Raw genomic sequence first — 27,819 nt, forward strand, 5'->3', positions numbered from 1 at the left:
AAACCATGTATTATATTTATAGTGTTTTTTTTTTTTTTTTTTAATTGCATTTCAGCACATACTAGTAACGAATGTATCTCTCGGATACACTTTACCTAAGCTGCAATTTTTTTGACCATGACCTCAACAGGGTTAACCTCCCAACTGGCCAGGGTGTGTTATATATATATATATATATATATATGTCAAGCAAATCCTGGATATGAGTCAGACCACCTGTTGAAAAAACATGGATATCAAGTGCATTTGACTGTCATATCAATTAGAAGGTGCAATAATCCTTCATGCTGACGAGAACATTTTACCAGATTACCTCGCATAAGTAGCTACGTGACCGTGACCTCCACAGGGTTAACCTCCCAACTGGCCAGGACGTATATATATATATATGTCAAGCAAATCCTGGATATGAGTCAGACCACCTTGAAAAAACATGGATATCAAGTGCATTTGACTGTTTTCATATCAATTAGAAGGTGCAATAATCCTTCATGCTGACGAGAACATTTTACCAGATTACCTCGTGTAAGTAGCTACATTCAGTTACCTATTGCCAGAAACGCAGTTGCTTGCAGTTTGCTCAGTAACTGGAATCTAAATTATATTACCTACAAGTTACATTTATTTTTGCTACTCATTTTATCGTATAATTATAGTTTTTAATCCCAGTGCAAATAAGAGATCCTCATATATTTTATCACTCTGGAGAATAATGCCACTATAATTTTTTTTTTGCTAATTATCTTAGTTGCCAATACATTTTATTCTCCCAGAACTTGATTCAAGATAATTATTTTTGTCAAACAATTATTTTATAAATTCATAAAAATCTGAATCTTAAAATAAATACAGCCTCCATCTGTTACAAATTGTTTTCTTTATTTTTTTATTCATAATCTTAGTTAGAAAATTAGTTCACATATTGCATGAAGGTTCGCTCTTTTACGATATTACCTTATAGATAATTGTACATAAATCTTGAATCATATCACATAATGTATAATATTTATAACATAATATGTAGTTCTTTACATTTCAACTTTCTTGGTTTCCTGGAATCGCTCATTACATATTGAAATGAACGGCTGTTACGAAGTAAACTGTTATATACATATTTTCTGCTAATTTTGATATTATGTGGCAATTTTGAAGTAGCGATATTTTCCCTACAGTTTATTTCCAAAATTTTCATGATAGAATTAAAATTGTATTTCATCTTTGCCCCCCCCCCCCCCTCCCCCATGCCTCTTCCAAACACACAAATACGGCTAGGTAACATGTGTGTACCTTCTTTTTATTTGAATTCGTTATGTTTCCAAAGTAATTACCAGTTAACTTTTATTCCGATACTGAAATTAAATTGTGATTATTACAAATGAGCAAATTTTGTATATTTTCTCATTTATATTATTTCCTGATTATTTTTTTTTTAATTTTTCTTATATGAGAAATTTTTTTTCCCACATATATCCACGATTTTCATGCGATTAATTTTCCCCATGATTAAATTTCCAGTGACGAATAGTCTCCGCAATGAATTTTCCTCGCAATGAATAGTCTCTGCAATGAATTTTCCACGCAATGAATTGTCAGTGATCAATTTTCCCGCGATGAATTGTTGGCGATGAACTGTCCGGACACAGACAAACCAGCCAGAAGAACACACACAATTTACTCCAAATAACACACACAATAAATCCAAAGAAACTAACAAAAATCTTATCACGACTCCTTCATGGAGTTCAAGGAATCATTGAGGAAATGCCTTTCTTTTTAGTGATTCATGCCTAAATACCTATCATATCTCTCTCTTTGAATATATTAACCAAATAGCAATCACAATGTCTAATTGTATTTTCAAAGTTAGCTTCTTCTTCTTTCTTTTTCTTTTTTTTTTTGTTGAAAATCGATTGCTGATAATTTCTCCTATTAGTTTTGTCTTCCAAATGCAAATAGTTGCTATCACAGAAGGGATTCTAAGTAATTAATATAGTCCATCATGAATTCCTCTGATGTCATTAAATCCAAAATCTGTTGCAAAGTTGTCTAAAAATTTACTTTCTGTTATATATCAACTTTTTCATTCTCCCAGTCTCTATCTCCCACCTCTTTATCTTTTAAAATAACTGGCTTGTTATCACTACTTCAATCCTTATGGTAACATACTCCAATCTTCACAACTTCACTCACTCCATGCTTATTATTATTACATGGCACCTCTAGGGAGCCCAAAGACTCATCAAGGGAGGGTACCTACTCTACAATTCTGTCTCCATCCACTACAACAAACCACAACTACAACATTGCCATGTTCTTCTCACCATCATGACTAATATTTTAACAGACAATCACATCTATGCCCACGGTGGGATTCAAACCCTCAGCAGCCTTTTGGCTGGAGAGCGGATACACTAACCATGTGGCCAACTGGACTGGCCACTGCACTGTTATTATGCACTACACTGTCTCGGACTCTTTTTTCTCAAATAGGAATTCAAGTTATTATCAGTCTGTTACCCTAAATCTTTCCTGATAATCAATTAATAACCTCCCTCTCTCCTCTTCCATATTATTTGCTATTATTCATTGTCTTTTGATAGTGTTATAATCAGGAATGTAGTCCTAAAAGAAATAGTGCCAGGGCTCTACATCGGAAAGAAAAATCCAGAGCACAAAGTGCATCGTTATTATTATTATTGTGACGGCCATATGGCAGAGAGATTGCCTTGTTTTCTGAAATAAAAATGACAAGAGCAGCAAGCTGCTATTTTTTTACTGAAAGCTGGAAATGCATTATAAGTCTCATTATTATAATTCTAATAATTTATTATAATGAATTTAAAAATTTTGATAGTTTTAAAAAATATATACACCTCTGGTTATAATTACTATTATGCACTTTGTCATCATGTATGTTATTATTGAGGACTCAGAAATCTCCATATGCAATTATTTTTTGCAGTTAATAATTTAAATTACACCAGCTTATTCTTTGAGCTTCATACATAAGAATGTGATATTATTCAAAGTACAGTTAAATGTTGATTTTTTTCTCATACTGTTAATGCAAACACCCTTCCTGTTATTTGGAATATCTGTCATCTATGCATCTAATTATTTGCAATATATTTCCTTTGAAGTCTTTCCTAAATTTTAAAAATGCTATGGATCCACCAATACTTAGATAGATACTATGTAAGGACTATCAAAATCAAGGAATAAAGTATACATTCTCTCCTTTAAATAAGATATCAAGTTTTGCTTATCTGCCTAAATCTTCCCATTCATTCAAGTCAAGATCTTAAATAATAAGGCCTTATCCTTTGCTCTGAAGGAGAGTGGGCCATTTTACCTTGAGAACTCCTGAATCATTTGGTGCTAAGCATGGTATGATGTTGTGAAGCTACATCGCAGTTCGGGGTGGGCTTCGCATAGTTTTCTGTAAGCACTGTACATTAAGGAATTAATGTACACTGCTTACAGAAATGTACATCCTTAGGAAGTTTGTAACTTTTGCCATAAATTTATTGCAATCTAATTTGTACGAAATTTCTAACACAGTTTTTGTGTAATATAATTTATTAGTATGATAGCAATAAATTTATATTCACATTTGGCTGTAGTTATGAAAATTTTTTCATTTATAGATAAAAATTTAGTTCATCCTTAGCTTTTTGGACATTTGTTTATTAGTTGTTGGTAGATGACATCATATGTAATTTGAAGTATAAGAAAGTGTAGATGGCAGGTTATATAATATCAGGTCATCCCAAAAGAAACTACCATTATGTAATAATAATAAATGACAGATTACAAATATCATTCTTAAGGAATTATTTCAATAATAATTCCTTAAGAGTAGAATATAAAACATACTAGCCATGGCTACAAGTTTAAAAACAAAAAAAGTTTTGCCATTTAAGTGTGAGCATCAGCTTGATAAAGAAAATAAATAAATTCAAGAAAAAAAATATTCAAGGAAATATATAATGAGAGCTGATAAATGCAGATGAACTTATCAAACATATCAGGATATATGAATAATTATGTTGTATTAGTCTATTAGATAAGCTTAGGTGTTGAAGGTTATTCATGATTTATTTTTAATGGTATTAACAACACCAAACGAACTATTTTATAAAAAAGATGTTTTAACCTAGTTATTAACCTGGTTATTTGTAAGTGGAGATTTCTGTGGTTTAGAAGTTCACATGGCATATTCCGGTAATTGGACCACTTTTTTTTAATAAGGTATATAAAACACAATGAATTAATAAAAGACCCAACAAGTTTTGTAAGTCGTTTGACTTACATCTTCAGGGGTAAAAGGTAACTTAAAGTTTAAAACACAAAGAAAAGAGAAATTATTAGTAATAGTTCATACTATACAGTTGTAGCCATCTGACTATTCATAAAATTAAAAATCAGAATGCAGATTCAAAGCAGTGCTGAGTTTAAACAATGCTGGATGATGCCACGTTCTGTTGTTCATGTTCATAATGTCCAAAATCTGATTGAGGTATATTTTTTATTAAAGCTGACCAAACTTGGTGGAGAATTAATCCTAGATTTTTATTGCATTGTGTTGGTATTTTAAGCATGTTTGCAGCTTCTTTAAATTTCCTTATGTAACAGTTTTTTTCTATGTACGACATGTTTGTTTTCTGCCAGAGTACATCGTGGTCGGTGGAAGTGGTATGGAAAGCTAGACCTGATTTGTGTTCTCTTCTATTTTTCACATCCTTTTGGTGTTCGTTCATGTGAATTTCCCCAGATCTTCCTGTCTGTCCTACGTAGAACATGCCGCAAGAACAATACATTTTATAACCACCTGGTTTTTTTAAAGGATGATGAGGTTTCGGGGGATGTAGAAATCTTGAAATTTTTTCCACCGACAGAAAGACTACTTTGATGCTATATTTGTTAAGTAATTTAGCCATCTTATCACATCTGTAATATTTTTGATATTTGGAAGCGTGATATCATTTTTGAAATCTTGTTTCTGAGAGATGCTTGTAGGAGGTGTGTGGAAGATTTTTTTGATAGTCTTGGTTTCATAACTATTCTTTTGAAAGATCTGTGTTAGATATTCTAATTCTTCATTTCTCTGTTTTTCTGTGCTGGAAATGTTATACACTCTGTCCCTTAGGGTTTTTATTAGACCTATTTTTTGCGAAGGGTGCTGGTGTGAGGACGCATTAAGAAATCTTCCTGTGTTGGTGGGTTAACCTGGTTATATTTTGCTGGATTTCAAATCAGTATCATCAGAGCACAACACAGCATGTATACATGGCAGTGAGTAATTTGTTCTAGTGATACAGCTTTGTCCACAGAACTCAATATCTGTGCCGTACTTTCTTGGACAACGGTTACAATTCCTACAAAATCCTATTATTTTAATGGCTAATATAGCCTACTTTCGTTTAGGAGTGTTGCTTTTCACCGTTGGCTCTTCACCCAAATCTTAGGGCATCACTGAAGTGAAAACAAATATATGAAGAATAATATAGGAGGAAAATTTGGGCATACCTTTTTTGGATGTTGTTTTCTGTCTCCTTATCCCAGCGATGTGCCTTCATCTGCTGTTAAACTGTTAAAGGGAAAGTGGGGATAAAGTAATGTGGGGAATTATTTGAAAAAAAGACTGTTTTTTTTTTTTTATATGTATAATAATATTATTATTAAGGGTGGGTAGAGAGTGTTTGGGAAGGGGAATGTGTGAGAGAATGATCTGAAGATATAAATTATTTTTTAGGGGAAGAGGAGGGATTTAAGGGAAAAAGTCAGGGGTCAAAAAGTCATTCCTATTCCCATTACATCAGAAAAGAGAGCCAAACTACTGATGAAACATGTTCTTCAAACCATTTTCAAACCTCTTGTTAAACTAGTAACTCTGATCCACTTGCCTAAGGATAAACTTCACCCTCTAGCATACCCTGGAGTGTATGAAGTTCCTTATGACTGTAACTTGTCCTATTATGGGCAGATGGGAAGATCTGTTTAACATCTGCCTGGAAGAATATAAGAAATACGCTTGCTACCATTATTATAGCAAGTCAGAACTGGCAGACCATGCCTTGGACATTTCTTCACACAAGATTAGATGGAAAAAAAATAATTGACAGTTAATTATTTTTCTTCCATAATTAATAATTAATTAATAAATGATTAACTAATAATTAATAGAAGTTGTTACAGATCAGAAAGATTTTTTTTTTGTCAGCCATGGCTGTGAAGAATTCTCCTAACCTGAACAAATATGGTTGCATTAATTCAGGAGACTGTCATCTTAAGAGCAACTCCCACATAACTAATTTTTTTTTTTTTTTACAACATTAGAGGGTGCCAAATTAGGATTTTAGATCTTTTGTCCATTACAATTGTATTGCTTCACTTACTCACTGTTGCATATGTATGTTGTGTTCTGCTCTGATGATGCTGCTGATTTGAAATCCAGTGAAATGTAAGCAAGTTAATAAAACATCTTTATTATAAAATAGTTCATTTGGTGTTATTAATACCATTAAAAATAAGTCATGAATTATGTTTTTTTAGTTTCATTATTAGGATGGCATGTCTAGATCTTAGTGCTCCTGGAAACGTGTCACTAGTGGCACCTGAAATTTCATCTTGTAAGTTGCATCGCTGTTTTTCTCCAAAGCATTACAAATCTTATGTCTGATAATGTTGTTTGGAATGATATGAAATATTGGAAAATATCATCATCATCATCATCAAATTTCTGATGTGTACAGGATGTGTTATGATAGTACTACATGAAAAAAATTACATCGCTACTAACTTCCTATTCCTCCAAATTTTCCTCCAATTAATTTGTTATATCTGTGAGGAATCCAGTATGGTCAGATTTTATATTTCAGCTTTCTAAGGCCCTTTTACTGTATTAAACCACATAGATATTGGTTTTCCTCTCTATCTTTTTCCTACCATGTCACTTAAGTAAATATATTATTTATTTTTGTAGCATTTCCAGCTATGTTTCATAGCCTAATCTTTCATCTGTCATACCACTAGAGCTTATCTCTAACAATGTCAAGTTCTTTTCATTTGGAAAGAATCCTCATTTTTAATATGATGCTGCCATTGATGCTATCTGTTCATGCCCCTAATTGTTCTTAAAACATTCATATCTTTGGTCTCTATCTTGGATCAAGTATTTTGTTTCTAACTCAGCTCTCAGATCCATAAGTTAAAATTGGTTTGAACACTATCTTGTATATAGCTATTTAGTGTTTTGACTAATTTCTCTCTTATTCTACATAAATTTATTCATTTGGCTTTCTACCATATCAACTTTCCTCATTCCGTTGTCTATTTCCATATTTAATTTGCATCTTCATTAGCAGTAGTGCCTAAATAGCTGAAATGTCCATTTCAGCTCTTTAGGCACTACTGCTAATGAGGTAGTGCCTAAATAGTTTCCCGTATTTCTGCTTTATTAAATTTATTCAGAGAATCCTGAAGACTTGTACTGGATTTATTTAGAAATATAGCATTATCTCCATAAAGAGAACCAAGATTAACATTTCCAATTTTGATAACTGGTTTAATACCACTTTTTTTCATAATGCAATCCATGTAGATGATGAATAAACAGTAGAGATAATATACATCCTTGTCTCACACCTGATTTAATATCAAAACATCTTCCTGTAATTCAGTTCTAACAGTACTTTAACCTCCCAACTGGCCGAGGTGGATGAAGTTGCCAGACCATCCTATCCTTTTTTACGAATCAAAACTTCATCGGAATATACCTTTTATCATGCCATTACCTCCCTTCGCCGTTAATCCCTTTATGGCTACTTTAAAGCCATTACTGTATTAACTTTGGTGAGCGACCTTTGTGATATTGGAATTTCCTTTACTGTTCTAAGATATTTGACCTTTTTTTTTTTTTTTTTGCCTCACAATTGATTTATTGTGTCTCTTCCCCCAAATCGAAACAAATTTCACATGTGCGAAAATAATCAATCCTGAAATGACCACCGATTCGGCTTTGCAATGAATCTATTTATTAAAAGTAAATTTGCTGTATTTTATTCTTCAAATCAGTGCAGTAGAACAGTTGCACTGATTTAACAAACATTTATATTTTTAAATAATATTTATTGAAATAAATATGACCTTTTGCTTTCCTTCCATAGCAAAATACCATTATATGGATCATCACATTTGTTTTAGAAACTTTTTTTTTTTTTTTTGTTTTTATGAACAACAAGTGATGTTAAATTGCATTACTCGGTTTCCGATTGTGAGTCTTTTTAGTATTAAAAATTTATATCCAATGATATTTTACCAGGGACCCTTCGTCCCTGGTAAAAAAAAAAAAAATTTTTTTTTTTTTTTTTTGTAAGATGCACATTACGATAATATCCAGTGCTTAACCACCATAGATATGTTGAAAATATAATATGAAAGATATCATATACTGAAGCTTCTAATTCTGTACTATTTCTTTATAATCTAAAATCAGCTGTTCTGCTATCTGCTGAAATTATTTTAAACTTTAGAAATACTATGCTGTTTATATGCATACCACACAAAAGAAAGTTCAGTAGTATTATTTTAATTTATTTTTCTTAAAAAAAATCTAAATTTTATTATTACTCCTACTGCTGCTGCTGGTTGCTATTTCTGAAATAATATACGTCTTAGAAATACTTGATAATACTCCTCTTAGCTGGAGGAAAAGCTAAAGACTTAGATTACTTTCACTTCTATTGAGAAAGAAAAGAGAGAACGCTTCACAAGAAGTCGCACTAAAGTACCTCAAGCTGTAGTGCAGAATGCATCAAGAATATCTTGTTTTGTTTTCAATTGTTGATTAGCAGACATCCTAACACAGAAATACTGGCATTTCTTTTACATGCTGATACATTATTTATGCCAAAATTATTTCTTAATTTATAATGATCAGTTTCACTTTTATTATCGAAAAATTATGAATTATTTGATACAATTATCTTGAAAAAGAGGATTTGAATTATTTTAAAAGAAAAGGAGCATATGCATTACATAATCTTCTTTTTTTTTGGTGGGGAAGGGGGGGGGGATATAGACCTATTCAATCTGCAGATATTTCAGAGAATTTATTTTATAAATCATTTGCAAGACAACTGTTACAAATGTAAATCACCTGGGGAACATGTCCATTCATTTTAGTGTAAAATAGTAGCAAAGGTTTAGTTATTTCAACAATGTCACGTATCTAAACTAGAAGAAAATGTCATTATATCTGCTGATGTTAGAACTCTTACATTCTCTTGCATTCTCCCTGTTATATGCATGATTTCTACTTTACAATGTTCTTTCTTTGTGTTTTGAAAAGAAAGTGCAAATGATATTTTTCTTACTATTTTTGACATTATAACATCTGATATAATTATAAGAGTGACATTTTACTGTTTTTCTCCCACACGAGAAAAAGGAATAAGACAATAATATTGTTGATTCTGTCGAACTTCATTGTAGTGGAAATTTTTATTACAAAACTGTAATATGTATACACACATACACACACACATATATATATGCAGAAAGTTTTTTACCTTGGATGTATTATACATTAAAGATACCATGAAATTTTATGTACTTGATTTTAATCCTCTTCCCTTTCCATTGGGAAAAGGAATAAAACACATGCTTGCTAATATTCCTTTCTGCCTAATAAGCTCTAAGTCGATGGAGATTGTTGACCTCCACTGAGAAACAGAACAATAGAACATGTCCAGTAGGCAGCACACTAAAGAGTCTCATGCAATATCTGAATATTTTACAGGCTGAAATTTCTTTTGAAATTACAGGCAGAGATTGCTACTCAATCAGAAAGATGGTTTTTCCATCTTTCTGATTGAGTAGCAGAAATTCGAAACATATTATTAGTGAGAGGGTGCAGAACCATGTCCTTCCAGTTCTCTCTGTTGGTGATTTTCCTTTTTGTTTCTGCATAGCCACGTGATCCTGTCCATGATCTTATATCTTCAAGCCATGTCCTTTGTTTTTTGCCTCTTGATCCTTTTCCCATAATTTTTCCTTCTAAAACTGTTAGTATCCTCTGTCCTGCTGAACCTCTCGGTACATGTCCTACTAATCTCATCTTTTTCTGGACCATTTCCTGTAATAAAGATCTCTGTGTTCTCATTCTCTGTAGGATATCTGTATTTGTCACATGTTCTGTCCATGGGATTTTTAGAGCTCTCCTATAACACCACATTTCAGAGGCCATTATCTGTTGTCTTACTCTCTTCTTGAATATCCAGGTCTCACTTCCATATGTGAAAATTGGCCACACTAATGTTCTTATCATTCTTTTCTTTGTCTCGATACTCACAGAACTTCTGAACAGATGTTTATTTTTCCAGAATGCATCTTTAGCTATGGCTGTTCTTATTTTTATTTCTTTATCTTGCTTTCCATCTGCAGTAGGTGCCTAAATATTTGTATATTCTGTTGTATGTTCAATTTTCATATTGTTTATGAATATTTCTGGCTTGGATCTGCTTTCTTTTGAGATTTTCATAAATTTGTTTTTATTTTTGCATTAATATCTAGTCCAAATTCTTTACCTTCTTCAATTAGTAGCTGCAGTAATTTGATTAATTTGTTTCTGTTTTCTGCTATTAGAATGGTATCATCAGCATATCTAAGATTGTTGTATTTTATACTATTGATATTAATTCATGTTTTTTGTTTTTCAATCTTTTTCATCACTGTCTCACTATAGATATTAAATAGATTTGGTGAAAGGATACAACCTTGTCTAACTCCTCTTTTTATTTTCACTTCAGAAGTCTCAGAGTTAAACAGCTGCATTTTCTGTTTGGTGTAAATCATTTTTATAATCTTAAGTACCTGATCTTCTATGTCTAATTTATCTAATATATTGAACATTTTATTATGTTTTACCGTCAAAAGCCTTCTGAAAGTCTATGAAGCATATGTAAATGCTCCTATTTCTTTCAAGTGATCTTTCTATTAGTATTTTTAGTTCCAGGATAGCATTAATGGTTCCCATTCCTCTTCTGAAGCCTTTCTGTTGTTCACTGAATTCATCGCTTATGGCTCTTTCAATTTGTTTGTTAACGATGGTTAAAATAATTTTAGATGCAGGATATTAGGTTCACAATTCTGTAATCTTCACAAGTTTGTGCATTATGTTTCTTTGGAATTGGTATATAGATAGATGTTGTAAAAACTTCAGGAAATTGTATTGTTTTATAGATGTCTTGAATGGATTCCACTAAATAGTTGTTATTATTGCCAATCAAAGCTTTCAGCAGCTCAGACAGAATATTATCACACCCAGGAGATTTATTATTAGGAAGATTCTTAATTACATGTTCTACCTCCTTTCTTGTGGGTAGAGTGGTATCTGTTGTTATGTTTAACTTAAGGTGTCGTGAATCATCTAACATGTTACCATTATCATCATCATAGAGATCTGATAAGTACTCCACCCATCTTCCATTTATCTTTTCCTTATCAATGAGTATGTTTCCATCTTTGTCCTTGATGTTATTAGACTGTGTGTGTTTTGTTTTTCCATTAAGTTCTTTCACTTTCAGGAATGTTTCTCTGGTTTTGTTCCTATTTTGTAATTCTTCTATCTCAGTGCACTGCCTATTTATCCAGATTTCTTTCAATCTTTTACATAACTGTTTGATTCTTTTATACAAAGTTTTATATCTTAACCTTTCTTCTTCATTTGCTCCTCTTTTCCATGTTCTTCTTTCATCAATAAGGTTGATTACCTCTTGAGTTATCAATGGTTTTTTTCTTTCTTTCCTCATGTTTATTGATGTGTTTTTTAGCAGATATTATGATAGCTGCTTGTAGTCTATTCCACTGAGAGGGTTCATTTTCGTTTTGCAACTGTGCAGAGCAGTTCTGAAATATTTTCATTAAATTTTGATTTTATTATTGGATTTTGTATCATTTGCAGATCCCATTTTAGAGGTTGACCTCTTTTAACTTTTATTGTTTTCAGGCGAATATTCATCTTCATTAAGACCAGTCTATGATCAGATCCACAGTCAGCACTTGGCATCACCTTTGAGTTCCGTACTCCATTGTAGTCAGTAACGTTTACTGACTACAATATAGCCTATTTGATTTTTGTATCTTCCATCTGGACTTTCCCATGTGTATCGTGCTGTTGGTTTTTGCTCAAAATAAGTGTTAGTTATGGTGTGACTGTGCTTGTTACAGAAATCAATCAGCTTTTGTCCTCTCTCATTCCGAATTCCTAGTCCAGATGGACTCACATGTCTAGATGTTCTCTTTGATCCAACTTTTGCATTTATGTCACCCATAGCACAAATAACTCGATCTTTCTTGCCTCCAGCTTCCTTTATACACCATTCTATTTCATCATACATGATATCTGTTTTTGCTTCCTCATTCTGTTCTGTAGGAGCATATATTTGAATAAACAGCATATCTCTAGGTTAGATTTCACTAGAATTGCCATTACTCTATCTGATTTTTTGATTATATGGATAATGTTTTTATTTTTATTCGTTTTCTTCTCTACAATAAACGCTACACCTCTTCTTGATATTTCACCACCTGACGTATATATTTTATATATCTTGCCATTTGGAAGTTTCGACTCAAAATCTGATGATCCTTTCCAAAAAGTTTCACTTATTCCTAGTATACTAATATTCAGTCTCTCTGTCTTTCTCATCACATTAGCCAATTTCCTGCATTTATTCAATCCTCTTGCATTCCAAGTAGCAATATTCAAGCAATTTCTGTGTCAAGTTTCTTTATAGCAGTCACGGACCGACGATACCACAGGGCCTGCTATATCACGCTGACACCACCGTTCCAGGCATACTGAGCCTACCTGGGCTTTAATTCTTTTCTGTGTAGACATGATGCTTTACACGGCGGCATTTTTTACAGAATGGGCCGCCAGAACTATCCAACCCCTAATATGAATGGAGGAAGATCCAGTTACCCAGCATAGAACAAGAAACTGCATTTCTTGTTATAGGCAACTTAGATGAACATGAGATAATCGTATTAAGTGTTATCTTCAGCATGAGGGATTATCACACCTTCTAAATGACATGCGGTCAAATTGCACTTGCTATCCATGTTCTTTCAACAGGTGGTCTGAATCGTATCCAGATTTAGCTGGACGTCCTAGCCGGTTGGGAGGTTAATGCTATAGTTATATGGGGTAAATATCTCATTTAGACCATATAACTTTAGCAATTTGACCAGCTTTTTTCTTGACACCTTGTTGTATGCCTTTTCCAGATCGACAAGAACTTAATACAGATCCTTATTATATTCCTAAGATTTCTCAACAGTCTTAAAATGAAAATCTGATCCTGAAAACCTTTTGGCCTATATGCAGCTTGTTCTCCAAGCTTCCCTTCTACAATTTTTCTCAGCTGTTTCTCAAGTATATTTGCATAAATCTGAACAGAAACATTCATTAAAAAAATATCTCTGTAATTCTCACATTCAGTTTTATTTCTCCTTTTTTATAGATGGGTACTATGAGCATTCTACTCCAATCATCTGGAATTCGATTATCTGCACAGGCCTTCTGAATTATGTAGTGTAGCCACTGTAAAATCTTCATATTTCAGCATTTCTGGACGAAACTCATCTACTCTAGCTACCTTTCCACATTTCAGGTTTTTGAAAGTATTGCTATTCTTGATTGCATATCTGTTACTCCAAACATCTAGAATATATTTATTTATCTTTCAGTTTTTATGCCACGTTTGTCATCTCTGATTCCTTTTACAATACTGTCCTCCATTTCTAAGCATTTTTGATAGTATCCAGGATATCTTGCCACCGTCCTGATGTTTATCTTCAGTGTTGTTACAAAAGTCTTGATGTGACTTGCCAGGAACTTTCAATATCACTTTCTTCTTTTCCTTGACTGCCTCATTAACTTCCTGAAGTCCCCATAGCATTCTGGTTTTTGTACCCTTTCAGACAACTTCACTGCATGCCTCTCTCACTGAATCAGTTAATGTTTTCTTCAGAGTTTGCATTGAATCTCAAAGGTTCTTGTTTTCAGATTCTTTCATATTTTCTTTAGTGGTATTTATGTATTTGAGTCTGCAGTTCACTTCTGAAAGTTACTCTTACCCTCTCTTCTATTTTATTCTACTCAGAACCTGAAGTTGGCATTACTGGACTTGAAATTGAGCTTAAACTCCTTTCATGGGATGTTAGTAATTACTGTTTATGCCTGTTTGCATTATTTTATTTCACTGTTTTCATGTCAATCCTATCCATCAAATATTATGAATATATAGCACATTTTGTGCTCTGAGTGGGTTGTGGATTAGATAATCCAGGAATGTTACTCAAGAGAGAGACCAACCATGAAACTGGAAACACAGCTGGTGCAACATTGGTAATTAAATGATAATGGTTGATTAAAATTATTATATTCCTTTTATTATTGTCTGTGTTATTTTGAATAATTTCATCTATAATTGAATGCTGGAATTCCCATTCCTCATTCACATGAAATTCATAAAAGTTTCAAAGGAAAGAATTATATATTAAGAGAAATTGGTTTGACAAATGCTGATATATATGAAAAACTGACTGGAAGAGGTGCATCTCGCAGATAACAGTATTTTTGTAACAATTACACTAATATAGTTGGATTCTGATAGAGTTGTAAAAATGGCACTAATATTGTTGGATTCTGACTGTTCATCCTCTCTTCCATTTGATTCCACGTTGGATTATCCATAGGGTTGCATATACCCCTAACCTTTGTGGGTTTTGTGGATGGCTTTTTACAAAGCAAGTATCAGGTATTAAGAGTGATCCAATTCACTTTTGTATGTAGTAGAAAAAAATGCATTGTTGAGGAGTGCACAGTGTTTTTATAACAGCTCTTGTATTAAGCAAAAGAAGGGGGATTGCTGTTATCAGAAGTCTTGCTGATGTGCTGAAAGCAGTTTTTTATTTATTTATTTTTTATTTTTTGATATCTTAGATCATTTGAGTGCCTCCCACAAAACTAATTTCTCCTTTATGCATGTTTTTCAATTCTTGTGTGACAGCAGTCAGAAGATAAACAATAACAAACAGTACAAAGAGCCACAATTATGCACACTAGGTAATTGCAGCTTCTAATTGTTTAGTTTCTGCATTGGAGGTTTATCAACTTGCTGTGTTATGAATGATCTTGAACCACCTCTCATAATTGATGTCATCAATCAACACATCATAGCCCCTGGAGGTCACTCTTATTAAGAGTGACCTCCAGGGACTCATCGAAGTAGGCCACACTATCTGTCATACCTTTTCCTGAATTCATTCACACTACCTGCACTCACAACTTACAGAGGCCATCAATTCCAACCTTGCACCACTCTATGCAAGAAATATCTACCTCTGCTTCTTCACTGCATCCATTCTCAGCTTGTGTCCTCTCATCCTCTCCCAATTTCCATAAAATGGAAAATTCCATCTACTAGTATCCTGTATGATCCTTTCAGAATTTTGTCTGTCTTAGTCATATCACCCTCTCTTCCTGTTTGATAGTGTCTGCAGTCCATAAATTCTTAGTCATTCTTTGTAATCTGTATTCCATAATCCTGATATCATCTTTAACACACTCAACTCTCTCTCTCTCCACTGTATTAGCATCACCAAAGAAACCAGAAGACCAGACCTGCATTTAATAGTCCAAGTGAGGTCATATCATGGCCTTGTAAAGAGACAAAATAACTTCCTTATGGTTCTTTATCCTTAGATGTACAGCAGTCAAGCATCCCTACCCCATGCATTCATGTGTTTGAAGTGGGGAGAGGGTCTGAATAATGGATTGCAAAAGAAGTAGTAGAAATTCATTGTGATCAGTTTGGATGTATTTTAAATGAAAAGATGATAAAGTTGTATATAAATGTGTCAGATTAATAAGCTGTGCTGCACATTTTGTAAAATGCTTTTTATGAAACATATACAAAAGATTTGTGATCTGTAAAATACTTTTTTAAAGTTACATTTTGGTATATATATATATATATCTAAAATGACTAGCTCACAATAAGAAGCAATACTTTCTAAAAAGTTATAACACAGTCATCCTCAAATGAATGTGTTAGAACTTTTGTATTAAATATGAACTTGATGATCAAAAAGTATTTATAGTGTTTTGTTTATTGTTATGTTTTCAGTTCATTTCGCCAGGTAATTTATACTCAACCATGAACATGAAACGTTATTTTAAGTGAAGTATTTGAACTCGACTAATCAGTTGGCTTGCTGAATTAATCGTATGAACATGATATTTCCATTGACTCCATACATCAAAATAAAGAAGTGCACATTAATTTGATTTTGTAAACTGGATATACTTACAGTAGCAGCAGGTGCAGAAATGCATTGCAGATTTACAGCATGGTATGGTTTTAGTGTTTGCCATTAAAATTTTTGTGAACAGAATTAAGTTACAGCAAAACAAATATATATATAATTAGATTCGCATGCTTTTGTTTGCAGAAAACTAATCTGCTTTGATAAGCAGTATTGACAAGCAGCACTGATGATGAATGCAAATTCATTTCTTCTTATCATCAGTGGAGTAATTAATTAAGTGGAAAAACAACTGTACATTAGTTTTCTTGTTGTTGTGAAAGGGCTTCATTTGACCTGAGATAAAAAAAAAGAATTGGCAGAAGCACATATGTAGCTTTCTGCCAGGTGAGAAATTTTTTCCTGCTAGTTTATAGAAGCTGGTACACCATTTTACAGAGTACCTTCGAAATCAGAGAGGGCACGTTACGTTTTCGAAATAATGCATGCTAATTTAATAAATACATTGTAGATACTTTTTTTTTCAATACGGAAATAAAGTACTTGTTTATTCCTATATCACTTAAGGGAAGTAAAATAGGTACCTCTCACTATACTGAATGATTTGTAGAAAATTTCCTTTAACTATGTGCTTTATTCAGGACATTTATGTAGCTTATTTTTATTATGAATACTCCTCCAGGGAGTCCAAGGACTCATTAAGAGCAGTTCCATTTAGACACTCATACTTAAATACTTATCATCTTTCATTACATATATTCACTGATGATGCACATCGTCTAATCCATTCTATATATTTATCATATGTCATGAGAAGAACATGGACTTGATATGCTTCCACACTGCACCCTTAGTTAGCTTCTCGCAATGTCCCAGAGTTCTACTTCTACCAGCCATAAGCTGCAAAATTTCACTTGTGTCTGTACCGTACGTCCCCCCCCCATACATACGCACTATATAATGTTATTTTCTAACTTTCTATGTCATCATATTCATAGTTTCGACCTCTTAATTTAACATGTTCACACTGGAGCATTTGAAAAACTCACTGTCACCTGAACCTTCTGGGTGGGGGCAAAAAAATATACTGCACCCTGCTGCAGCTTTGTGTTTGCATATCTGTGGAAATGCCCTATATCGTGATAGGTTCTTCGATTCTAACCAAATTCTCTTGGAAGGAAGAGGGGTATTTTTTTTTTTTAGGATATATTAGAAAACTATAATTAAGAGCATGCTATACTTGGTTGATATATTTGAATTACCCGATCTAAATATGTGAATCAAGTTAAGGAGCCATTTGAAAGTTGCAATTATAAGGCAGAGAAAGAACAGGTATGAATAGAAATGCTTTCATTACTGACAAATAAATTCTTAATAATTTATATTTGTGATATTATATGTGTGTGTCCTATAAGTTGCTGGTTGCAAATAACATGTGATCTAATAAACTCTAATAGATGATTATTTACATTTATGATGTCATAATTAAAAAAAAAACTTAAGAGGAAAAAAAAAAAGAGTTTTGTTTGCAAAATGTAAATAACTAACCAATAAATAATCCGTGGCTGTATACATTGGTAGTTCAATAAATAACTATAAGGAAAGAGCTTATCACTTGAACTAATAATGTTCATCACGTGATTCATGTAGGCATGACAGAAATATATCTGGGTTGATGGAGTACAAATCATCTTCTACAATTTATGCTTATTTTGTGTATTTATTTCTGTTTTATTTATGTTTTGCTTTCATTTTTAAGAATTTTCTGTTATTTAATGATCATCATACACTTTTTATGTAGTAATATATAGGTAAATAATTTCCGATCATCAGAATTACCTTTCGTGAATCCTGCATTCATTACATAATTTAATTTTTCTTATTGTTAGCAGCTCTTCTGTCTTATCAATAATAGATATCTTGCATATGATAGTCTCTTGTTGGAGATCAAAGAATGCAGTCGACTTCTTATATTACATAGAAGGATTCATTTTTATTCAGGAATATATGTTTTATACTTACTATGTCTGTTCTTTCCAAAGATTGGAATAAAAATGTTTGTAATAGCATAGGGAGGAGGATCTCCAACAGACACTATACTGCAGAAGCAAGAAAAACAATTAGTTTCATTGTATCATTTAACAATTAGTGTAGTTAGAGACAACTGGAAATAATAAATTTAGTTTAATCCTTTATCCAAGTGTGAGCAAACAAAGTTTGCACCTGAAAATATCTTCGGGACTGAGGCAAGGTGGTGCATCTGTTGGCAACTCATAGCAAAGGTGGACCAAGCTCTCATCACTCCTTATCTCAGCATCTCCCACCATGCAAAGCACATCTCCTTGCGAACATGTATAATGCTATGCATTAAGGGAAGGGCCACACCCAGAACGGCTTCGATCATTATTGAGGTCTCGTCAGTGGGAGGCAGACCCAGAAGTGGTGACACTAAGGCAGAAGCAATGGAGAGGTCATATTTACCTGTACGAGTTGCCAACCGGTGTACCACCTTATAATTAAATTATTCTGGATTTAGAAAAAGATGTTGGAAGTTTATTTTGCACTTGGTTAGACTATAATAAATTTCATTTAATCCTTTATCCAAGTGTGAGCAAACAAAGTTTGCACCTGAAAATATTTTCAGGACTGAGACAAGCTGGTGCATCTGTTGGCAACTTGTAGCAAAGGTGGACCAAGCTCTCAGCATCTCCCACCATACAAAGCACATCTCCTTGCAGACATTTATAATGCTATGCATTAAGGGAAGGGCCACTACCCAGACTGGTTTCGACCTTTATTGAGGTCTCATCAGTGGCAGACCTAGAAGTGGTGACACTAAGGCAGAAGCAATGGAGAGGTCATATTTACCTCTATGAGTTGCCAATCGGTGTACGACCTTATATAGGTAAATGTGTGTCACCAGTTCTAGGTCTGCCTCCCACTGATGAGACCTCAATAATGGTTGAAACCGGTCTGGGTAGTGGCCCTTCCCTTAATGCATATCATTATACATGTCCACAAGCAGATATGCTTTGCATGGTGGGAGATGCTGAGACAAGGAGTGATGAGAACTTGGTCCACATTTGCTACGAGTTGCCAAGAGATGCACCACCATGCCTCAGTCCTGAAGATATTTTAAGGCGCAAACTTTGTTTGCACACACACTTGAATAAAGGATTAAACTAAATTTATTATAGTCTAACCAAGTGCAAAATAAACTTCCAACATCTTTCTCTAAATCCAGAGTAATTTAATAATAAGGTGGTACACCGGTTGGCAACTCGTATAGGTAAATATGACCTCTCCATTGCTTCTGCCTTAGTGTCACCACTTCTGGGTCTGCCTCCAACTGACAAGACCTCAATAAAGGTCGAAATCGGTCTGGGTAGTGGCCCTTCCCTTAATGCATAACATTATGCATGTCCACAAGGAGATGTGCTTTGCATGGTGGGAGATGCTGAGACAAGGAGTAATGAGAGCTTGGTCCACCTTTGCTACAATTTGCCAACACATGCACCACCTTGCCTCAATCCTGAAGATATTTTCAGGTGCAAAAATTTTGTTTACTTACACTTGGATAAAGGATTAAACTAAATTTATTATAGTCTAACCAAGTGCAAAATAAACTTCCAGGCAACTGGAAAGGCCTTTCATAGTGAAAAACACATTTCCTCTCCTCCCACAAACACTATGCTGTAGGCATGCAAGAAAAACAGTTTTATTGTAGTGCCAAACACAATATCTAACTAAATATATGTGTTTTAGCATCTTGTTTCAAATTCTCAGTTACAATGTGTGGAAATATGTGGTAGCACCTGTTAGAATGTATTTGAGTGCAGAAAGCAAACAAAGATGTATATGCATATATATATATATATATATATATATATATATATATATATATATACACACAGGATGATCCAAAAGTCACAGAAAAAGTAAAAAATCAATAATTCGAAAATTATAGACAGTAGCACGATGCGGTTTTCACAGAAATGCACAGAAAGACATGGGATTTTTTTTAATAACGAAAAATTTTATTGCCAGAATAGTTACATTTGTCACCGACATGTGGCGCTGTAGCGGTCCCGGAGCTGCTACCTGTCACTATTTAAACCGTGAAGTACGTAAATTTCAGATGTAGTGAATACTGAAGTTAAACTTTCAGCATTTAACATTTATTACTGAAGTTAGACGTTCTGCCAAGGTGAGGCATGTTATTGTTATGAGCTAAAGCACTTTTAGTTAAGCTGTATTATCAGAACTCCGAACGTGCAAGTGTGGCTTTGCTCACCTATCGTTCGATGCGGGGTATTAGAAATGGAAAGGGACTGATGTCTTGTTCCTCACTGATAGCTATGATGAAAAGGTTTGAGGACACTGGCAGTTTGGAAGCACGTGCAAGAAGCGAGGGATCCAAAAAAACTATTGCATTTCATATGGGACTGTGTGGCAATCACTCAGGATCATCCTCAAGAGGTATCCTTACAAAATCCAACACATACAGGAACTGAAACCAACCGATTTCAAGAGACGTCATGAATTTGCAAATTGGACTTTTCAACAGATGGAAAACAATGCGAACTGGATGTCAAATGTCCTGTGGACTGATGAGGCGCTCTTTTCGCTTAATGGAAGTGTAAATGTGCACAACTGCCGCATCTGGGCGAGAGAGAACCCACACGCAATTATGGAAACCCCTTTGCATCAGCCAAAGGTGACAGTATGGTGTGGGTTCACTACGTCATTAATTATAGGCCCTTTTTCTTTGAGGAAGTCCACAGTGGTACATTTCGAACTGTTTCTGTCACAGGTGAGCATTATGCAGCGCTTTTAAGGGACAACATCATTCCCTCCTTGCAAGCGCTCCATAGTGTAACATTCATGCAGGATGGAGCACCTCCACACATCACAGGTCCTGTCCAGCACCTGCTGTGATCAACATTTGGCGATGACCGTGTCCTCAGTTGCTCTTTCCCGCACGAATGGCCACCAAGATCTCCAGACCTTACACCTTGTGATGTTTGGTTATGGGGCTACTTGAAGTCACAGGTGTACAGAGGTCGGCCAACGTCATTGGCCATGTTGAAAGAAGCTATTCGCCATAATGTGACAGGAATTACAGCTGAAACCCTCTTCAGTGCTGTGCAGGGTGTCGTGCCACGTCTGATGTCCATTCTCATGAATGACAACCGTCACATTGAACCTTTGTAATCCTAGCTGTGTTGTGAACTGTGCTGCGCCACTGCACAAACTACTGACACAACTGAAGTGCCACCTGTCGGTTGCAAACGTAACTATTCTGGTAATAAAATATTTCGATATTAAAAAACAATCCCATGTCTTTCTGTGCATTTCTCTGAAAACTGCATCGTTCTACTGTCTATACTTTTCGAGTTATTGAAGTTTTACTTTTTCTGTTACTTTTGGATTACCCGGTATATATACAGGGTGTTCGGGATAAATTTGACAGTTTCGTAAGGAAAAAGAAAATCTTCTTTGTATCTATTAAATTTAATGAATTGACAAAAAACATTACAGGCAGAGTTAATTACAATACTATCAACAAGATTTACTCAAAATAACCACCATTAGCATCGATCACAGCTTCAATCCTGCTTCGGAACCTCGAACAAGCTGATGCTACAGTCTCCCTGGGAAGGGCCGCAAAAACTGTTTTAATTTTATCCATTAACTGGGCTTTTGTATTACTGGAAGTGCGATTGGTGTCTTTTTCAACTGCGCCCTCATACAAAATAATCCATGGGGTTAAGGTCTGGGGAGTTTGGAGGCCAAACATTTGGACTGGTGAAGTCGTAGAAATTTTCAGACAACCATTTTTGACTTTTCCCAGATGTGTGGCAAGGGGCCGAATCCTGCTGCCATACATACGGCCTACCATTGGCTACCCTTGTTATCCAGGGCTTGACTACAGTGTTTAGCAACTCCACGTAGCCATCTGAAGTCAACCTGAGGCCCTCTTGGAAAAAATGCGGAGGCATCACATTGCCTTCAGAGGATACACATCCGAAAACCATCACAGTTTGGGGAAATTTAGTCTGCATTACACGAGGAATGTCCTTTGTACTGTATGCAAGCCATCTGTTATTCTGCGTGTTGTGTTTTTGATCCTGGCAAAAGTTTTTCTCATCGGAAAAGAACCAGATTGTTTGTGGTTCCGCAGGATGTTTCACTTTGCTTAGAAGTTTCTTCGCGTTTATCAAACGTTTTTCACGGGCCTTTTCTGTAAGCAGCTGACCTTTGCGGCGCTTGTATGAGTAGTAGCGGAGGTCTTCATTGAGTGCAAGCTTCATAGTAGAGGCTGCAACATTCATTTCACGTGACAAAGCCCGAATTCCAATGCCAGGGATCTTCAACACCTATTCCTGCAGATTTGCGAGGAATTCTGCTGTACGAACGCAATCAGATCGTCTGCTAGGGATCTTTCTTCTTGCTACATCCTCGTAGTCACCATTGCAAGTCTCTAGTTCATGCCTGATTGTTTTTACTGTATTCAGGGAGCATTGGGCAGCAGTCGAAATATCCTTATTTTGATGGCCGGCACGAATCATCATGATACAAGTTATTCTCTTCCATGATTCAGGTGGGTTCCAGCTATCCATCCTTTCTGACATCTTGTATATGAATGAAGAAGGGTCCAACCTTTTAAATGAAGAGAAGTGTGTGTTAATACATGTAACTTACGGAAAAATATAATTAATTATAAATATGTCAAATTTATCCCGAACACCCTGTATATATAATGTTAGAGTTTGAAGTCACTTACACACACACATACATACATACAGAAAAAAAAATGAACAGCCTATATTTCTATTCACTGCAGGGTGAAGGCCTCTCCCATTGCGGGAGGTTTGGGTCTATTGCTTCTATGGTGACCCAATCCATATTGGGGGAGTGGACAATCGCAAACATCCATGCCTACTCAGGATTTGAACCTGCAGCCACATGACTGGAGAGCAGATACGCTAACCACTCAGCCAACCAGGCTGGCCTATTTTTCTACCTGCTGCAGGGTGAAGGCCTCAACCATTGAGGGAGGTTTGGGTCTACTACTCCCATGGTGATCCAGTCCATATTGGGAGAGTGTATCTATACTTGGGTGAATGTTTGAAGGTGGAAGACAATCACAAACATCCATGCCTATGTGGGATTCGAACCCCCAGCCTCTTTGCTGGAGAGTGGATACGCTAACCACTCGGCAAACCAGGCCGGCTTTCCATGCCTATTTGGGAACAGTTCTGCGTCTCTACCTGGCACAAGGTCTTCCCTCATCGGGGATCGATGCTCGGGTTCTCAAAACCGAACAGCACCACCGGGCGATACAGTGGAGAGGGGCAGCGCACAATTCTACATCTCTTTGAACCTATATGTGTGTGTACATATATGTATATATGCCGGCCTGGTTGGCCGAGTGGTTAGTGTATCCACTCTCCAGCAAAGAGGCTGTGGGTTTGAATCCTGCGTAGGCATAGATGTTTGTGATTGTCCTCTCTCCCAATATGGAATGGGTCACCATGGGAGTAGTAGACCCAAAAACCTCCCACAATGGGAGAGGCCTTCACCCTGTAGTGGGTAGAAAATAGGCTGAAAAATTTTATATATATATATATATTTTTTTTTTTTCTGGCCTGGTTGGCCAAGTGGTTAGCGCATCCACTCTCCAGCCAAGAGGTTTCAGGTTCGAATCCCCTCTAGGCATGGATGTTTGTGATTGTCTTCCACTTTCATATATTCATTCACCCAAGTATAGATGCAGTCTCCCAATATGGACTGTGTCACCATGGGAATAGTAGACACAAAACCTCCTTCAGTGGGAGTGGCCTTACCCTGCAGTGGGTAGAAAAATAGGCTGTTCATCATCATCACATATATATATATATATATATAACTTGAAATCAGTTTGAATTGCATTTGAGATTTTCACTATTATGAAGACAGTTCACAAATGCCAATTTTACAAATAAAATTCTACTGAAAAAGTTGCAAATAATATGCCGTATAAACTCTGTGAAGATGCATCTGCCTAAAGTTGAATCAATATATGTATGCTGAAGGAAGTTCCTGCATGCAGTATTTGCATGCACAGACACTACCCAGCATCAATATATTAATGCACATACTGTCAACTAGACACATTTAGTTTCCATTTGACCATTTACTTCACCGAACAATAATTTCTTCAGTCACCTGACACTAAAACAATTCATGTGTGATCCATTCTGCATACATCATTATATAATTTACATTACACAGCTGTATTTACATTATATAATGCAGATACTGCTGTGGGATTAGATGGGATATCAGCTAGTATTTTGCAAGAATCTGCAAGGGAACTGACAATGCCTTTGACTAGACTCTTTAATTTAAGTCTCTGCTCCAGTAGTGTTCCAAGGGAGTGGAAATAGGACAAAATAATCCCCTTGCATAAGGGAGGTTCTAAGACTGCACTAGCAAATTATAGCCAATCATTAGCTTAGGTGTGATGGCAAAAGTACTTGAAAAATTGGTCAGAAAGAGAATTCAAGAATGGGTAGATAAAAATATGATACTGTATGAGGGTCAACCTGGCTTTGTGAAAGGTCAATCATGCCTTAGTAATTTTATAATAGAGTAACAGCTGAGTTGGATAAAAGAAATGGCTACATGATGATTTTGCTGGATTTGCAAAGGCATTTGACAGAATACCACATGAAACTCTGTTACAAAAATTAGAACAAATGGGGTTGGATAAGACACTGGCTAACCCGGCGTTAGTAAGGTGGGGTGTTACAGACCCCAAAAATATAGAAAGAAATAACTGTGACACCCCCACCTTACTAATGCCGGGTTAAGTGGATAAAAGGGTGGCTGCTGGACAGATATCAAAAAGTGATATATGGAGGGGAAGAATGAAGCCAAAAACAGCTGACTAGTGGTGTGCCACAAGGATCAGTGCTGGGACCATTGCTGTTTAATTTGTACATAAATGATATAGGGAATAGCCTGGAAGGAAATATTCAGTTCTTGGCTGATGATGTGAAATTAGGTAGAGTAATAGTTAATCGTGGCTATGTGGAGAGCTTGCAAGATGAATTAAATAGGCTGTCAGTATGGACAAAAAGTAATGGATGTCAGTTTAATGTGGAGAAATGTAAAGTTATGCATTTTGGGATAAATAGATTACAAGCCGTGTATCACGTTGATGGCACTATACTCCAGGAAATAGACGAAGCTAGAGTAAGTATGGTGGTAGATAGAGTTAAAGTTTAGAGAACATATTGCTAAGGTTGCCCATAATATTACTTGGTTATTGATGAACACATTAACAAATAGAGATAAGGAAGTTGTTATTCCTCTTTATAAGGCCTTGATATGCCCACATCTGGATTACTGTGCTCAAGTCTGGTCCCCCAGGTTTCTTAGTGATGAGGAAGCAGTGGAGAGGATTCAGAGGCAAGTGACTAAGATGGTGAGTGGCCTGTGGAATATTCCCTATGAGGATAGATTGAGGATGTGTGGATTGCAAAAGTTATTGATAGGAGAAAAAGAGCAGATATGATAGAGACATTTAAGTTGTTTAAAGAATTTGTGTTGGATAAATGCTGAGGAAATGTTTTAGAACTTGGCTAGAGGGACCAGAACAAGGGGTCATCCCTGAAAATTGAATAAGGGTATGGTTAGTAGGGGAGTGAGGACTAGATTTTTTGCTTGGAGAGTTGTGAATGTTTGGAATGGGTTGCCAGAGTCAGTTGGGAGTGATCTGTTAACATTCAAGGAGAGGTATAATAGATTGTGTGGATAGATTGGGCCTTTTGTGATGAGCCTTCAGACTTCATGGAAGTGCCCATATAATAATAATTTCTCCTAACCAGCTTACTCACTCTATGATTTGCAATTACAGTTCTCAGTCGCAGCTCACTTTTGTCATACTGGCAACCATCTCACAGTCTTGATTCTTTTGCTTTTCTTTTTTCACATGATTCATCAAACTGTTTCATGTCTTGTTTAATAATTTTCTCCTTTCACATAATTTTTCCCCTAAAAATTAAAAATTCCCAGTTTAGTGAAATACACAAAATTTTATTTTCAGTATTTCTGAAAATTTCAGAAAATGAATTCCCATTTCTGGAAATAGGGGGAAAATAGTAGAGGAAATCACACTGTTCAAAAACATATAACGAAATGGTTATGGTTTAACTTTTACACACACACACATGGCTTGACAAATTATAGAAAACCAACGTGTCATGCAAAAAATTTACTCATCCAATAATCCTAATTTTTTTTAATGTGTCTCAATAAGTCAATAGTAATTCCATAAAATGTGTCATTTTGTACTATGGTTAGAGAATTGCACTGCCCACAGAATTGTGTGAGTTCAGTTCTGTTAGTGGCACTGTGTGCAGCCAACATTCACCTGTTTGTCAGTAGAGAGAGAGAGAGAGAGAGAGAGAGAGTTATCTAGCTGTACAGGTTAACATGCAGTGGGGAGATTACGAGAATCATGTAGCTGTAATAGCACTTGACAAGGTTGGAATACAACTACCTGTTATTTTCAACACACTAAAAACACATTGGATCAGTAGGATATTTGTGTATTGGACCGTTACCATTATAACAATACAGAAGACTTTTCTGACAGCCAAAGAACAGGTTGACCATGCTGTATTAGGATGCAACAGCTTGTGAGGGCTGTGAAGGCACACCTCTACTGTAATCCTGTGAGAATGCAGAAAGTGATGAGAGATGAACGTTATGCAGAGAATGATGTCTCGTGTACTAACTGATGACCTGGGGGTGAGCCTATCATCATTCTACTGGACACTTTCTAACACACCAACTTATGCAGCAAAGGGTGATAAAATCAAAGGCACTTCTCCTGCAGTATGCAAAGATATCCTCTTCACAAATGAGAAGATTTTCACTATTGAAGAATTACTTAACTGCCAAAACAATTGGGTATATGCCCTGGATGGTCGCACTGTATGTGCAATAGCTCCGCGGAGTCAGAGAGGTCATCACCATGTGTCAGTGATGGTTTGGTGGAGGTGATGTATTGTGGGTATCTAAGTTGCATTTCTGTGAGAACGGGACCAAAATCTCCACCAAAGTTTATAAAACATTGCTGGAACCTGTGGTATGGCCCCTGAACAACACCTTGTTTCATAGTAGGCAGTGGACATCCAACAGTCCCTGCAAAAACTGTGGTTTGAAGCAAATGTGCCTGGCCACATATTACCATCTGATTGGCTGTCTTGGACTCCTGATTTGAATCCATTGGACTACAAACTGTAGTCGGCGCTTGAGAGAGAGAGTAGTTTGCAAGAAACGACACCCAGTAATGTCAACTTGAAGATGGATTTGGAGTGAACTCTGGCATCATTTCCATTGGATGTTGTGTGCGCCACCATCAATATGTGGCCTCACCGAATTTGGACATGCATGAAGGCAAATGTGGGACAATTCGAACATTGA

The 27,819-nt window shown here is 35.5% G+C and overlaps 1 protein-coding gene across 2 annotated transcripts in view; it reads left to right on the forward strand.

Moving 5' to 3' along the window:
- Pi3K59F (phosphatidylinositol 3-kinase 59F) overlaps positions 1-27,819 on the forward strand; it is a 586,771-nt gene that overhangs the window by 200,743 nt on the left and 358,209 nt on the right. The window lies entirely within an intron of this gene.

Source organism: Typopeltis vanoorti, chromosome 16 (genome assembly GCF_054136105.1).
Source record: "Typopeltis vanoorti isolate ZY-2024b chromosome 16, IOZ_Tvanoo_1.0, whole genome shotgun sequence".
In the NCBI taxonomy this organism is placed as follows: Eukaryota; Metazoa; Arthropoda; class Arachnida; order Uropygi; family Thelyphonidae; genus Typopeltis; species Typopeltis vanoorti.